General features: G+C 32.5%; 2 long non-coding RNA genes across 2 annotated transcripts; both read right to left on the reverse strand.

Moving 5' to 3' along the window:
- Nucleotides 1–1,160: 1,160 nt before the first annotated feature.
- Nucleotides 1,161–2,690, reverse strand: LOC146908603 (uncharacterized). Its single transcript, XR_015019762.1, has 3 exons — nucleotides 2,236–2,690; nucleotides 1,493–2,118; nucleotides 1,161–1,347 (listed from the first exon to the last, which is right to left on the reverse strand). It is a non-coding gene; the product is annotated as an uncharacterized LOC146908603 (long non-coding RNA).
- Nucleotides 2,691–7,104: 4,414 nt separating this feature from the next.
- On the reverse strand, nucleotides 7,105–9,845 carry LOC146908604 (uncharacterized). Its single transcript, XR_015018284.1, has 3 exons — nucleotides 9,548–9,845; nucleotides 8,338–8,423; nucleotides 7,105–7,399 (listed from the first exon to the last, which is right to left on the reverse strand). It is a non-coding gene; the product is annotated as an uncharacterized LOC146908604 (long non-coding RNA).
- Between the last annotated feature and the right edge of the window lie 8,527 nt (nucleotides 9,846–18,372).

Here is an 18,372-nt window from a genome sequence, read left to right on the forward strand (position 1 = left end):
ACGCTTTGGTACAGGAACCTAAAAGGAGCAGAATCACGTTTTGGGATGAGGACTGATTGGGAACGGAAGCTACATCATGCAAGCATCTATGATTAAAGAAAACTTCATGAGTACCGTAACGTCTCTGTTGTAATTTCTTTATTTTTTATTCATGTTGTTTAATTCTTTTATCATGAGTGACTAATTTCCATTGATTAGGTCATAGATGATTTTGTTCTAGCTAATGACTATGTAATCTGCAACTCTGAATTATCATGAATGTTATTTTAGTTTATTCAGTATAAATTGTGCGTAATGCTTTTATGATTCTGACCCAATATAATTGATCTTAGAGATTATAGGACTGCTGACACCAGCTTATATAACTCAGACATATTTATATTGTTCAACTTAACGGATGATCTAGGGATAGAAAATTGTTAGGTTGTGATTCTAAAATTAACGGATTTAAAACCTTTGATGATTATAGGTTCACCTAAGGAATTAGGGAATTATAATCAGAGAAGAGGGCTCTGAGTCAAGGGATTGACCTGAGCTATTTTGTTAATTGTCGTAAACTGAATAGCATTTGTATGATTTAGGTGCAGATTACTAATTAGTAATGGACAGATGATTCGAAAGATCTAATCCTTTCCCTTAACGTATTTCAAAAACCAAGTTTATTTTTTTTTTTCAGTTATTTATTTATCATTGCAACCAAAACCAATTTGCCTAAGGCAACCCCCACCCTATTTACATACATCTTGAATATTAATGGAATTGCCAAGTAGAGATTAGAACAGTCCCTGTGGATACGAATTAAATTATTACTTCGATATAAATTAGTACACTTGCTAATTATGCATCACACACAAACAAAGAACAATTTGGTAATATTAAGCCACAAAATAGACATATTAATTGCACTAACAACTTTTCTTAAGAAATGTGAAAAATGCAAAATGTGCTTAGATATATGGACGGAGGGAGTATTTCCAAACGTGGACTGTTAAATGATCCTTTGAGTTCATAATAAAATCAGTATTATTCAAAAAACCCTAAATTCAGTGTCAATTTTGCTAACCCTTACATATTGTCTTTTACTTTATCGAAGACAATGCTAAATTGCCAATTTTTAGTAAATAGTTACGAACTATGTGTAGCTAAAAGAAGGCAGCAAATTGATATCAAAAGTAAAATGCAAATTGATAAGATATCACTAATACAATGGTTAATTTTTCCAAAGAAAAACATCATATTAACCATTTGGTGAAAATACAATGTTGATTACACATCAAAAACAATAATGATAAAACTTTGATCTTGACTTGAGCTCCATCTATAGATAATTTATTCCACCACAAAATCCTGCAGCCAATAAAATAGACAAAATGAATGTCAGGAGTTCAAAATAGACAAATTCTAAAGCAGTTTCAAAACAATTAACAGCATGAATTCAAACAAGTTAAACAGGATGAATTCAAAAATGTAAATTAGTGGAAGAGAAACTTACGCTCGACGAGACAAAACAAAGCTTTCAATATACATCCATTGCGCCTGCCTCAGGGTTTCAGAGAAGTGCCACATGCATTGCTAATTGTTTATGTGTTGATGCATTTGCTTTGTTTTTCTCGTGATTTCAAATAATGCATTTTGTTTTATGGAAAATAACAAAATTTGAAGTTGAAGAATCTTTTACTCAATTCCTTAAATTTAGCTACCATAATCTTCAAATATTCAAATAGATTCTTAAGTGGTAATGGTTGAACTATCATTTTAAAATCATTATATATTTGAAGATATTGATAACTAATTTTAAGGAAATTGAGTAGATGACTTATCAAATACAAATTTCATGATTTTCCATATGACAAAATGAGTTATTCAAAACCACGAGAAAAACAAAGGAAATACATCAACACAAACAATTCACAACACATGTGCCACTTCATTGAAACCCTGACGCAGGTGCAACTGGCTGCATGTACATCAATAAACATATCACCACGAGAAAAACAAAGGAAATACATCAACACAAACAATTCACAACACATGTGCCACTTCATTGAAACCCTGACGCAGGTGCAACTGGCTGCATGTACATCAATAAACATATCACCAACGTAGTTCCAAAATATCCTGTGGAAAATAACAAAATATGGAATCAGTTATTTTGTTAAGAAGTTGGTCACGTATGATTAGCCCAATAAATATAAATAGAACCATAAAATCGATTATAAATCAATAAAATGTTACCTCAAGCGTGATATGTCATTGACATCTTCAAGGATTCAGATCTGGCGAATTAAGTTAATTCACACCATTTCCGTCAACTCCATCACATCACGAATCAAATCCGGTGAATCTGAAAGATCCACCAGTATCATTACCAGATAGCATGATCTCCACTTTCGTCTAGTGTAATATGATTACAATGGAAAAAATGTGGAGATCTCAAATTAACTGTTGTGATCATTTAAAATTGATTTTGTTATTATCTAATCTAAACCGTCTTATCTCATATCCATGAGATTTGGTGAGGAAAAAAAATGAAGAGATGATTTGATAAATTTGTAATGTGCTTAATTCATTCATGAGTATGAGAGTACAATATATACAAGTGAAAGTGAATATGTTGGCTACGTAATCAGATCTTATACGCAGCCGACTACAAAATGGAAAACCTCAGCGGCAGAGGTTTTCTGACAAGACCTAAAACCTAGAATGCTTATTGCTAAATGATTAATAGGTGGATCTATTTATAATAAAAAAAATCAATATTGGGCTCCTTTAAAATATGCACAGGCTTTGCTTGATTGGACTCTAGGGCTTTATTTTTGGGCCCAATCCTTCTAAAGTTTTTTTGTTTGTTGAAAAAAAAAGCTCATTTCATTTTTAAATGTGCTTTTAACACCCTAAAAATACCAAAATGTTCCCATTGACAGTCGCTTCTAACGATAGTTGACTTCTACTTGCTAAAATAATCTTATATTAGAACAACAACTGCAATTAACCACTTCTTTCAAACTCAAAAGTTAGACCATTATCTTGCAAGTTCTTCGACTTCTTTAATTTCTTCAACTTCAAGCAACTCATTAGTTACATTACAAGTGAGTGTTCTTAATCCCATTGCAATTAGTTTTTTGTTTTGTTTTATATGTTAGATTTTTTTTGTTTAAATTGATTAAATGCTAGTGTTTGCGGTTTTCTTGAATTTTTCTTAATCCCATTACAGTGTCATGCTTACCGCATTGTGAGATGACAAGAGACTGGCAGCTTAACTGTCGTTGGATTCTAGCTTGTACCAGAACAATAACTATTGTTAACCACTTCTTCCAAACTCAAAAGTTAGACCATTGACTTGCAAGTTCTTCGACTTCTTCAACTTCAAGCAACTCATCAATTACATTACAAATGAGTGTTCTTGATCCCGTTGCAATGAGTTTTTAGTTTTGTTTTATATGTTAGATTTTTTTGTTTCAATTGATAAAATGTTAGTGTTTGGGGTTTTCTTGGATTTTTTTTCTTAATCCCATTACAAGTGAGTGTCATGTATCCCACATTGTCAGATGACATGAGGAGACATGTAGCTTCCATCTGTTTGTTGGGGAGACCGTCACACTGGATGATGATGTGGTGTGTCTTCTAGACATCCCCATCGTAGGGAGGATGATGAGGCACGAGGAGCATACCTCTCATGCATATAGTGTGAAGTTGATGACGACGTTGCTGGGTGTTGATGAGACAGAGAAACATTGGGGTGTCTTTATATGTATTCCCTTTTTGAAGCGATTATGTGAGAAGCACCTGAGTCAGGCAACTCAGTTGGGCGATGCAACTGGGGAGGAGGAGGAGGAGAGAGAAAATAGGCGTCCATGGTGCGCAATGGCTTTCTTGTTATTTCTGGTTGGATGCACCATACTCTTCAACAATAGAAACAAACACATTAACATCATATTGCTTGATGCGATGTGGGATTTGACCAGGATACATGAGTGGTCATGGGGTGGGATGAAACTCACTAATCTCTACAATTTTGTGTCTAAGGCTACCGACGCTTCGAGAGGCTCCCTCGACAGATACATGACCCTAGTTGAGTTAGTAATTTATTTTGTTTTTATATTTGTTGTATATCATGTTATAATATGTTAATATAAATGTGCTTGTATACATTTTTAGGCATGGGCTCTAAAGAACTTCAAATTTTTATTTCCATGGGACCCTAATCCACGGTATACCCCAAACTTGCACGTGCTCTGCGTTTTCTTCCTAAGAAGGGCCACATTCCAGCAACTCCCAATCGAGGCATCCTTGATTGTATGGCGGTGGAGGACATCATATTCAATCCTTAATGAATCAATTCATTTTTTTTTATGAAATTATCGTATGTAAATTAATGACATTATCATATAAATGAATCAATTCAATTTTTTTATTTATTTATTTTTTATTTTTTTGGTCAAGGAATTCAATTTTATTTTACTAAAGAATGGTTGAGGAAGCATTGATTTTAGAATGTATTTAAGAATGATTGAATGAAAGTGTTGGTGAAAAAAAAAAGAATTCTTTAAGAATGTTGATGTGCTTCTGTTATCAGAACACAGTGGCAACTGCCGCTGTTAGCAAATCCTTGTAGAATTGTCACGTGATCTGCATGTATGTCACTACTCTTTAAATATTATTTATTCTATTATGAGTTATAATTTTAGTGAGATATCTAAAACCATTTTTTAAATAAAATAAATTATGCCATTGATACCAAAATAAAATAAAATAAATTATGCCTCAAGTATGTTGTATAACCATATGCATTTCCTAACAAATATGTTGACTTGATTGCACTTTTGATCTCTCAAATATTGTGATCATGTATTTGGTCTTCCACTTTTTTTTAAGTGATTTTGTTCCCATCAAATAAATAAATTCACCAGACAACAATAATATAAGATTAAATAAGATTTTGGTCCATATAAATATATCAAATTTTATTTTTAGCCTTTCTAAAACTTTTCTTCTAAGAATGATCCTACCTATGTTTTAAGTCAACATTTTCGGTCTCTACTTTTAAGTCAACTTATTCATTTTCTTCACAATTTTTTTTGTAGTAATGTTTAGTAAATTATAGAAATCTCTCTTGAATTTTTTAAATATTTTTTAACAAAAGATGAATTAAATATGATTTTTATGTTTTTTGGCACCTACAAATTCTATTGATTGAGATAATTTGACCTCTACAATAATAAGTATTAATTTATCTTTTATTCACAATTGCATATCATTAAGTTCCATTAAGTTCCATATGAATTACGTGATTGAAGAAGGTTTAGTACTTGCAAATGATATTTAAAAATATGCAACTAAATTATAAGGAGACGACACCAATATATAGAAAGTATTACATGTGAAGGACCATTCACTTCTTGCAGTAATAATTCCTATTCATTGCATCCATAAAAGCAATTACTGTCAAATGCTTTGTAATGCATTATGACGTTTCCCATTCCAAAAGCTGTTAGTGTCAATCATAAATACCAATAGTTGACATTTGGCGTGGCCATTGGATAGCATTAATGAACTATCTATTGATTGAAATAATTTGACCTCTGCAATAATAAGTATTAATTTATCTTTTATTCACAATTGCATATCATTAAGTTCCATAAATATTTGAAATTCGAATTGTAGGTCTTTAAATGTGTTTTCAAATTCGACTGGTGTCGCTTATAAGCTATAACTAATATCATTAAGTTCCCTTAAGTTCTATATGAATGACATGATTGAAGAAGGTTTAGTACTTGCAGATGATATTTGAAAAATGTTAGACTTGATGAACAACATATGTATGGAAATAAACTAATTATCCTTTCCTAACCATACTTAATTGTTATATGCTATTTCAAACTGTTTTATGTTGACATAAACTTTTTGACATGCTAATACGTTGACAGTATATTTAAATTAAAAATGTTAGACTTCAGGCACATTTGAGAAGTGAAAGTATATACAAAGCCCTGATTGTCGAGTCAAAATAACCACTGAAATAAGTTTTGAATAATATTGTTTTTCAGAGTTTTAGCCTAATTGTAAATACACATGTGATTAGCCATCGTTGACTTCATAACAGATCACACATATTTCTCGAAAAAAATTATGAAATAGAACTTGAAACAGAAGTGCAAAATTATAAATTTTATCCATAGATGTTGTTTGGATTACAAAACCATCAACACAGAAGATAAATACTCAAACTAAATAGAAAAACGCAGAAAAGAAAGCAATTAAAAATGAGTCGTTGATGAATCACATCTGCATCATACATGCCAATAACCCCTTGATCACGTTTACGACAAATTCATTGAATGCAAAAAACCAAACAAAGAACAAAATGAATAACAATGAATTATTCAATATTAGAAATGAGGAATAAAAAAGCTGAAATTAACAATTAACCTTGCAAAGTAAAAGAAGCTTCCGAGAGCGACCTCGACGCAATGAAGAACGAATTCCAACGTGGTGTACAACGGCGGTGGTTCAACTCCGGCGTGGTGGAAATCCAGTGGGTTTTGTAGATGATGAAGAGATGAAGACATTGATGCTTTTACTTTAGTGGGAGAAGGACGAAAAATGATCAAAATGAAGGTAGTAGATGAAGGGTTGGTGTGTGTTTTTGAAGAAGGAGAAGAGAAGGGTTTGTGTTGTTACGCGTGAGAGAGAAAGTGGGTTGTTAATCAAATTGGCATTAACTACGTTTTCAATTGTCATTAAAAGTGTGTTATTCGTTTTCAATTGCATTAAAAATGTGTTATTCGTTTTCAATTAGCATTAACTAAGTTATATGAGAGAAAATGAGGAGTTTGAGAATAGAGATCGAATCAACGGATGAGATTAGATTAGCATGTTTAGGAGGGAAAAATGCTAGGGATTAGGGCAAATTAGGGCAACATGTTTGCTAAACAAGTCTAGCTTTTATAATAATAAAGTGTAACAGCCCGATTTTCAAAACACGAGTGCATTTTTTTTTTTCTTTTTAAAACAACTCAATGCCATGTACTAGAGGATTCAGGATCATCTTTAATTTAAAAACAAAGTAAGTAAAATATTTGGAAAGCATTACCAACAAGACAATTTGAATCAAATGTCACATTTTACAAAACAATATTAGGCAATGAGCTTTTAATATCAAATCATGCACTACGAAAGCATAAAATAGTATTCGAGTAGTCATTTCTCATGGTAGTATCATTTACAGCGGTGCCAAAACAAAAGAAGTAAAAATACATAAACATAAGACACCACAAGTAAAACATCTAAGCTGATCCTTAACTCTGAACTGGGATGACAGGGTACAAGATCCTTCCAATGGCATCAAGCCTGACTGCTACACCTCCAGAGCCTTTGCTATTCCCGCAAAGAAAACTCCCTATTTGGATATGGGGCAAAACCCGATCCACGAATTAATGTAAAGGGTCACGATCTAAAAACAACATAATTACAAAAATACTGAAGGCATAACATACTAGCATGGTAAATAGCATCAACATAAACATTCCTCAATTAAAATATAAAGATGCACAATTAGCCTAGCAAATGCAGACTCAATATGAGTGTGACACCTATCACGTGTCGTCACATGAAACTGATTATGGAATTGAATATCGCCACATAGGCCACGACAGGGGTGTTACATTCAAATGACTCTGGACTTTAAATATCACCACAAAGGCCACCACTAAGGTGTTATCACCACAAAGGCCACCGTAGAGGTGTTTCATTCAAATGACTCTGGACTTTGAATATCACCAAAAAGGCCACCACTAAGGTGTTATCACCACAAAGGCCACCGTAGAGGTGTTTCATTCAAATGACTCTAGGATTGAATATCACCACAAAGGCCACCACTAAGGTGTTATCACCACAAAGGCCACCATAGAGGTGTTTCATTCAAATGACATTGGACTTTGAATATCACCACAAAGGCCACCACTAAGGTGTTATCACCACAAAGGCCACCATAGAGGTGTTTCATTCAAGTGACTCCAGAATAGATCAAGACATACAGGCTGAATAATGCCACAAAGGCTACACCACGAAGGCATGTATACCACAAAGGCTAGAAAATGCCACACAGGCTAAACCATGAGGATTACAACTTTTAACATATCAACAGACATTTCATATATTTATTCACAAATCATATGAAAGCAAAGCACATCAACATATCATAATCACATTGATTGCAAACAAATCCCACATTGGGCAAACACATTCATTTAAAATATTATATTCACAATACACACAATAGCACGTAAACCATCCAGGCATTTAAGTAACTATGGAGTTTCAAGAAAGTGCCCTTACCTGAGCAAAGCATTCCTTACAACGTACTGCTCTACACTCGTAAGCATCTACAACAGGAACGTCTCTAAACCCTCGAGCTAAGTATCCTAGCAGATACAGTAACTTAGGTAAATATCGGCTCTAAAGTATTCTACCCGTTCTAGGCGAAATTCAACTCACTCGGAAATATGATCAACTTCAATAATTCCAAAAACTTAAATAAAATGTTTTCCAAAAGAGCCTTCGTCTCAAAATCCTTGAAAATACTTTAAGTCTTTTCATGACCATAAACTTTCCAAAAGTGAGTCTAAGAAACTCTTTCCCATCAGAAACTTTTATTTCAAATACTCAATTATACAAATCATTTTGTTGTCAAGACAAAATCTCAAAATAACAGTGTTTCTAAAACACTTCCAAACACTTCGACGAGACTAATTTAAATAGTATTCTTCCTTGAAATCACCCAAGAAAATATTTTCTCAAATACTCTAAGTCTTCTGAGAGACCTTAAAGATTTCCAAACAATTTGACAAATACTTTTCATGTTCAGGGGAATCCCAAAATATTATCCGTTTTGAAACCTCTTTTCAAAAACCACCCAAAACCCAAGTCAAAATGATTCTGACGAATTTTCGACAGAGTCTCCTTTGTGTTTACATCGCATACCAGAGCCTCTGGCTCAGTCAACCTAACACAAATTCACAGACAAAATATTTTCACCACTCAACAGTTCAAACATAAAAAAAAATTCGAACTCTGATAGTGTCAGCAGTCACTTCCAGCGTCAGCTCAGACACATTATTTTCAGAAAATCATAATAAATTCATTCGTCGTCGAAACATCGCGAACCATAGGTCCATTTCGACCGTCTCGACGAGGCGAATCCATTGGTCAACATCTTTTCACATTTCAGCAGTATTAAAATGACGAAAATACCCCTGAACAGTTCAGTCTTTTCGTCCAGACAACATTTTTCAAAAACTAATCGGTTGAATCAACTCATTTACTTGTCTATAGCATAAATATCAAATAAAATTTACATTTCAACACTTTTCCAAAAACACTAAAATTTTAAAATGAACGGATCATAAATTTTCTTTTAGATCTATACTCATACGGACTTACCCAACAACATTAATACATAGCATCACGCAAGAAAATCGAAACCCGACACCCGACACCAACAAATGCTCAAAACCGAGATTTAAAAGAGGAAAAAGGGGAGGAATACCTCATCTATTGACAGTGAATCACGCGTAGGAAGATAGGAATCGTCAAGGGCTTCGTTTTGATATCTCGTTTGCGCGATTCAGACAAGGAACGAAGAAGTTACGGCCCCGGAACGGTGGAGCAGAGGAAAGTTGCGGAAATGAGAGAGAAGTGAGGAGAGAGAAGTGATTTTGGTTTATGAGAAAAAGGTGGTAAGACCTCCTATATATAATGTTTTGATTTTGGAAATAAACCGAACCCGGTTCTCGCGGTTTAAGGCACACGTAACTGATAAAGTTCTATATAACTCTGATGAACTTCTAACCGGTCCCAAACATCTTAGAATTACCTCCTTACTCAAAAATCACTATTCATTCTCTAATATTTTCTTATATGAACTTTTCTCAACTCGCGGATATAATATTTCTAAAATTCCCAAAACGTCATCTCAATGACAAGTAAATTTCCTGAACGAATATTAATGACCCCGAAGGTTCAATAATATTTCATTTGCAGGCGAAAACATATTCATGTTTAACAAACATTATGAACATCATACCCAATCACCTAGAATAGAAAAACAATATATGTGAGTCAATCCTAGACCTCACATAACTAACTTGTTCTTCAAGTTTCCATTCAAAATAATAGTTTTGGAATCAATATAATTTTTCGACAAAAATGTCCTTTATTAACAAAGAAAACATCAGAACAAAATACAATGCCCTAAATTTAGTCGCAGCTAAATTATGGGTCTTACATTACTACCCTCCAAAAAGAAGTTTCGTCCTCGAAACTAAGATAATAGTAACAACTTATCGAGTCATTACTACTACTTACAATGACATGACAATACACCTACTATGACCCTTTACAGTCGTATAGACTTCAAACTCTAGACACACATCTAGACATCACAACTCGAGTACTCCACTCAGGATCACCTCAAAGAACACATAAATACAACACTAGGTCCCTCAAGAGCCTAGGTCCACAATCAAAATTTTCGATGTCTCCACATCTACCCTCCAAAAATTTCACACTACAACCCTGGGTAAAATTGACTTGTCCCATTCAACATGAAGTTCACTTTCTATCAACAACACATTAAGGATGATCAGTTCCCCAATTTGTCAATAGATCGCTAGCATTCATGATGGTGGCGTAGACGATTTTAACCAAATTGTAATAATGTTTCTTGCAATCCGCACTCAGGGCTATCCCGAGGCACAAGGAATATAATCATTCTAACATAGACATCAATTTCCATTAGTTTCTATAGTCATCTTGTTTTTTTTCCGATAGAGAACAACCTCTAACATTCGACTAAGAACCTCCCAACGTTCTCAAAATTGCTTTATCAAGCCTCATACCAGGTTAAGATCCTCAATTCCAGCGCTATACTCCTTTAGCCTTCCATATCTATCATTTTAATCACATCTCTTAACGAAAATTCTCTCTTGAATTTTCTTCAGGCCTCATCATTCATTAGTTTTCCTCTCAGTTGAGGCCTCAAAACTACATAAACCTATCGAATGGCTATCAAGTGTAGATCATTCGCCACTTCCAAGACAAAATACACAAACATTCATTGCTACTCCGAGCATGAAGTTGATACAAGAACTACGAAGTTGACGCCTCTGTAGAGAATCTTCATCCTTTATTAATATTCATACCTTTTTGACTTACCCCAGTCACACTACTGTACTGATTTGGATCTCTTCACATCAGAATCCCATTAAAATTCACAGCTTGTTGACAAGTTTAAGCAACCGTCTTTAATGGATCAAAATGTTACAACCAACCTCTTACTCAATGCATAACAATATTTGCATTGAATTCCCGCACAAGATTTTCAATACTCACACCATGCCTTCGCATCTTAAATCTCCAGATCAACACCTAACTTGTAGCAACATACCTTAACCAAAAATGTTTCCTTCCTCGGATCAACATTCATCCTCACAGGAACTCTTTATACTTTCCTTCAATAACCATGTGATGTCCCAAACAAGTCTTTCCTCCCGTAAACTCATAGTCTCTTCTCAATAATCCATCTGAATCTTAATACATTTCAACTTTAGTGTCCTCATGAAATCCTATATACAAAATATATCTTAAAACATTTCCATTCTCATCATTGTTTAATTATCAATGTTGCCAACATCTCCAATCATTGATCGCTTAACGTGCTGATATCACGTCTTGGTATACTTCACTAACTGAAAACAATGCCCTAAATTTAGTCGCAGCTAAATTATGGGTCTTACATAAAGGATGGGAGAAGGACGAAAAATGATCAAAATGAAGGTAGAAGATGAAGGGTTGGTGTGTGTTTTTGAAGAAGGAGAAGAGAAGGGTTTGTGTTGTTACGCGTGAGAGAGAAAGTGGGTTGTTAATCAAATTGGCATTAACTACGTTTTCAATTGTCATTAAAAGTGTGTTATTCGTTTTCAATTGCATTAAAAATGTGTTATTCGTTTTCAATTAGCATTAACTAAGTTATATGAGAGAAAATGAGGAGTTTGAGAATAGAGATCGAATCAACGGATGAGATTAGATTAGCATGTTTAGGAGGGAAAAATGCTAGGGATTAGGGCAAATTAGGGCAACATGTTTGCTAAACAAGTCTAGCTTTTATAATAAAGGATGCTTGAAAACCAAGTAATAATGGACATAGGAGATTAGGATTAATGATACTCTTGAAAATTGATAAGGGTTTTCCTTATCAATTGTGAAGGATGTATTTCCTTGTGAAGGGTTTTGTTGTTTTGTTAATGAATGAGTTTGAAACTGAGGCTGTCTTTCTGGATTTTGTGATGTGGCAACCATGCCAAAAAGAACAACACTGAATTTAAGGAAGCAACTGAAAACTGGTTTTCGAGGTTTCAGTTTCATTTACATTGCTTAGCTAATACTCTCAACGGTCACATTTATAAATAAAAATACATTTTTTTAGATTCATCGAATAACTATGTATCTAGTCTATAAACGTGATCAAATACATTATTTATTTAATGAACCTAAACAATTATTTTTTTTTTGCTTATAAATGTGATCGGAAGAAGTAATACTAGTGGTAGTACAACAACGTTGTCCAAAAATCACAATGGTTAATAAGCTTCGACTTAAGGGTATTCACGATGTGGTTTGGATAAGTTATGAGGCCAAAAGTCAACTGATACAAAAATTTAAATATTTGAAATCAATTTTTTATGCGGTTTGGAAAAAAAATATCCAATCTAATCTAATTTTATGTGGTTTAGTTTGAATCAATTTTTAGATATTTGAAATTAATTTTTTTATTAAAATAATATTATAAATACACAGTAAAATCATAGGTTGGTGTGAAATATAGCATGTATAATATACTAAAAAATAACGATTAAGAATGAAAATAATCGATTATTGAAACACATGAAATAAAAAAGATTAAATTTAACAAATAAGTAATATTATAGAGTAACCAACTATTAAAAAGAAAGGGAAGAAAAAACATTCCATGTTTTAATGTAAAGTACCCATTTGGAGTACACAGGAACAAGGCATCGCAGAAAGAACAAAAATTCAAAAGATAAGGGAAAATAAAATGAGGGGACAAAATATCATTATAGCTAGACTCACATAATTATCATTATAAAATGAGGGGAAAATAAAATTCAAAAGCATATTTTCACCAAGAATCCTTATAAGTTGAATATCTGTTGCGATAATTATGGATGAAAAACATGCATCCTTTGTCAGAAGTCAGAACTACTTCGAAGAGACTAATATTTTCACCAAGAAAGCAATAAAATCTATTTCCATGATCATAAATGAATTTGATTTTTCATGCATTTACTCTACATATAAAACATAACTCCTTTCAAAACATTCAATTAGAAAGAAACTATTTTTATAATTCTTTTGTCTGTTAAAACAAAATGAATAAACAGAAAGAAAGAAAGAAAGAAATAAAAACTCACATTTCAGGAGCAGTTTCCATTGCTATAGAGTTGTTGCAAGAGTTGTTTCCCCGAAAAGAATCAGATGAATCCTTAGTTGCAGATTATTTATCCTCATTTCCTTTTTTTACAGAAAAATGGTAATAATATATATATTATCCGCAACTAGCTAGGTACATTAAATTATCCATTGCTATAGAGTTGTTTCCTAAGAAGAATTAGATGAATCCTTAGTTGAATATGATCTATTCTCATCTCAGTTTTTTGACAGAGTGCTTTCCTCGAAGGATTTCACTCAATTGCTTTTGTAGGATTAAAAGGGGATAGCAAAATTGAAAAATTGCAATCAAACTTGAAGGATTTTACACAATTGCTCTAATCAAATAATTCACACACACACAAGCATATATACACACAATTGTAACTTCACACACAAACATAAAAATTAAAAATTATACAAGAGCAAAATAATTTATAAATGTACATTAAACTAAATTAATAAATCATAATCATCATTCTTCAAATTCATAGCAACAAAGTAATGAGTTGATAAAGTAACTCAAAATCCAAAAGACTGAGTTCATAAGTACTCAAAATATCTAGTTCAGAAGTACTCAAATCCATAAGACTAAGTTCATAAATAATCAAAACATCAAGTTCATAAGTACTAAAAAAAAAACCACTAAGTTCAAAATAAATTTCTCATCTCTACTAGTTCCCTCTTCATCTCTACTAGTCCCCTCTCTATTTCATCCAGCCAAATTAAAAACTGCGTAGCTTTCTTGACATCCGGAGGTACCATATGACAAGGCTGAACATCTCTGTGAGTTCCACCCAAATGATGCTTCATTCTGTAAGCGTAAGCAGGTCCTGTAATTATTAACTCGCAGAATTTACACTTCACCCTTCTTGATTTTACATCAGGCAAAACAGTGTATTGCCTAGTTGAAGCCATTGGAAAGGGTCAATTTAGGGTCCCCGATTGGGTAGGGATTGTTTTGGTGAGGCTTAGTGAGAATGAGGAGAACGGGTTTCAATTTTATACAGGAAATCGGGTTGATGGTACGACTCGGGTAAAGGGACGAAACAGGTAAAAAAATGACCAGTTTTAAAAAATGCCCAAAATCCTTCAAAATTGTTTAATATAAAAAATTAATAAGTTTTTTTTAAGGTAAAGTTTGACTGTAAAAATGGGAAAAACTTAAATTTAGAAATTTGATCAGATATTAAGAAATTAGTTTAATGATTTGGATTTTATATAACAAATAAGTTATAATTATTAAAATATATTATACTTTTATTTACTATAACCAATTACATAATTTTTTAAAGATATAGACGTTGACCATAAAATTGTAAAAAGTTATATTATGAAATTTAATTTTATATATCTTATGCCTTTTTTTTACTATAAAATAGTAAATAGTTTTTTTTAAGATAAAATTGACAAAAAAATAGAAAAAAGTTGAATTATAAGCATTAAAATATCTTATACTATTTTATTACAATAAACAATTACTTAATTTTTTTAAAGATAGAAGTTGACTACAAAAATGGAAAAGGTAATATTAAGGAATTAGTTTAATTATTTGGATTTTATATAACAAATAATTTATAATTATTAAAATATTCTATATTATTTTTTACTATAAAAATTTAATTATTTTTTAAATTTCAAATTTATCAATAAAATGAAAAAAAGTTATATTAAGAAATTTGATTTTATATATTAATTAATTTAATTATTTGGATTGATTTAACAAATAAGTTATAATCATTAAAATATCTTATAATTTTTTTTAATATAAAAAACTTAAATAATTATCTTAAGATAAAATTTGACTATCAAAATGGAAAAAATCTATATTAATAAATTATAATTATTAAAATGGATAAAATTTGTTTATTACTTCCATTTGATACATTTTTTTACTATAAAAAATTACACAATATTTTAAAAATAGAATTTGACTATAAAATGGGAATAATTTATATTAAGAAATATGACTTTATGTTATCAAATTATTTAAATGATATTAATTTCATAACCAAATAAAATAAAATTATTTAAATATCTTATATCTCATACTGTGTTTAACTACAAAAATGACATAATTTTTTTTTGAAACAAAATGACATAATTTTTTAAAAGATAAAGTTTGGCAATAATGGAAAAAGGTTATAATCAAAAACTAGTTTAATGATTAGGATTTTATATACCAAATAAGTTTTTTTAGAGAGTATAACAAATAATTTATAATTATTAAAATATCTCATACTTTCTTTTATTATAAAAACGATATTTTAAAACAAGAATAGCGAATAAAACAACATCAAACTACGATTAAAAAATCACGATTGAAGAATTAAATATAGTGTATGTCAAAAGGCCTTTTAAAAAAAAAGTGTATGTCAAAAGAAAAATATTCTCGTTGTTACAACCTAGTATGCTTTGGCTTATAAGAGTATATTTTATGTGAAATTCTGGGTTTGAATTTGGGTCATAATATTTTTCTTTAATCGTGTGCGTTTATTTGAATAAGATTCTAAACCACCCATTATCAATGGATGGAAGAAGAACAAGAGAGTAATATAGACAAAGAAAATTGGAGCGGCAGACAAGATTAAAGGGAAGATATATAGCATTTTGTTCATGGAAAAGTCCTTTCAATGAAATAACTTATAATGTTATATTCATCATATCAAAATTACATTTAAACTGTACATTTTTTTTTAATAAGCCAAATGAATTAGATTAAAGAGAAAAACCCAATAGAAAAAAGATACCAAGGTAACCACAAGGTGTGCAAAACAAGGTATCAGAACAAGTTTTAGAAAATGTCAAAAAGAACAAGCAACGAGTACTTAAAGCCAACAAACGACGCTACATGGTGGAGTAACCAATGCAAACAGGCAAATTGCTCCACCAAGCATGGAAATTAGGGATGGAAATGGGCTAGGCCGGGCCGGGCTTTGTAAGGCCTAAGCCTGGCCTGCTTCAAAAATTATAGGCCTGAGCCTGGCCTATTACCCGTCATAGGCTTATTTTTAAGGCCTGACCTGTCCTTTTTAAAGGCCTGGCCTGGCCTTTTTAAAGGCCTGATGAAGCCTGAAAGCCTATTTAAAAGCCTATTTTCCACTAAAGTCTAGCAACATTATAAGCCTACTACTAAATAGGCCAAAACATATGAAGGCCAAAAACACACGAATATGTCTGCTACTAAATAACGAAATCTTACGAATGTATAATCACACAACTATACGTGGTACTAAATAACCAAATCATAAGAAGGGTTGAGTTGATAAAAAAATCTTCAACAATATCAATAATGAAACACATATTATATATAAAAAGCTTAATAGGCCGGCCTGACGGGCTTAATAGGCTTTTTTCTAAGCCTTAGCCTGGCCTATTCAAGTAAATAGGCTTTATATAAAGCTTGAGCCTGGCCTTTTTATTAAACGAGCTGGGCCGAGCTAGGCTTTAAATAGGCTAGGCCGTAGGCCCCTGTCGGGCGGCCTGGCCTGTTCCCACCCCTAATGGAAATCAAAAAATAAAATTGGGTCTAAAACCTTTAAACCACCACCAAGAATGAAGTTTCACATTGGCAACCATTCTGAGATATTAACGACTCTTTGTTCTGAAAAATTCGAAGGTTCACTCCTTTCACACTATCAAAGTACAAACCATTTTTAGAGATTGACGACTTTTTGTTCTGAAAACATATATGAATGTCCTTCCTGAAAAGACGAACACCACCAAACTAAGAAGCATGCATGTCTATAATTGGTGGTTGAGCATGCTGATCATCAGAAGGCAATAGTTTGTAAACTCCTGTAACCAAATAACCATATACTAGATCAAGTTTCCAAAACCAAGTATCCGTAACAGAGTAATGTAAAACGATATTATCTAGAAAATAAATTACTGCACAAACAAATCCTCCTCCAGAAAAAATACTCCTCCTCCATCTCCACCAATCTTCTTCAACCCCCACCCTAATCACGTCATATCCTCAACTAAGATATTATTATTGACATGAATATCATAATGCCGAAAAAATCTATTTCGAAATATTCCTCCTTACAACCATGAATTGTTCCAAAAGGATGAACTTTCACCATTACCCACCAAAACGGTGCCCCATACTTGCCTCAAGCTCATTAAGCCAACCAACCTCATGAACACCTAAACCCTCTCTAACCCCACATGAATCTTTGCATCAACTAGATGCCTTTGCACTGGCCCACCTAATACACCCACCCTCCGCACCATATTTCGCTGCCAAAATTTCTAACCATAGCCCACCAATATGTAACCTCCAACACCACTTTCGTAATATTTCCATATTAAATTATCTAATCTTTTGCTCCCCTAAACCTCCAAACTACTTGTTAGAACATATCTTACCCCAATGGATCCAAATTACTTTGTGAGAAGCTACACTAATCCCCCCTCTTCCTCCACCCCACCACCACCACCACACAAAAATGGTTTAAATAGTGATTCTATTTAAGACATGATACATGTGGGAGCGTTGAAGAAGGGAATAAATAAACTCAATGAAACGACAAGACATGTTTGATCATGACAAGACGACCGCCCATAGACAAGTTTTTACTCTTCTAAACCGATATTTTTTCTTAAAGTTATCAAGCAGAGGCTCCTAAAATGATAATCGACACGAATTACCATCGATAGGAAGGCCCGAGTAAATAAACGGTAACTGACCCACCTTACAATTAAAAACAGTGGAAGATTCTAATAACCAATACTCCTCCACGTTAATACCTACCAACAGACTCTTGTGAAAATTCACTTTTAAACCAGAATTGATTTCAAAAAGAATTAAATTTTCCTTCAAAGATCGAATTTTACCTCAACTTTTCTCGACCAGAATTA

The sequence above is a fragment of the Medicago sativa genome, chromosome 7 (assembly GCF_051527215.1).
Source record: "Medicago sativa cultivar Bolivia chromosome 7, Bolivia_mono, whole genome shotgun sequence".
Taxonomy (NCBI): domain Eukaryota; kingdom Viridiplantae; phylum Streptophyta; class Magnoliopsida; order Fabales; family Fabaceae; genus Medicago; species Medicago sativa.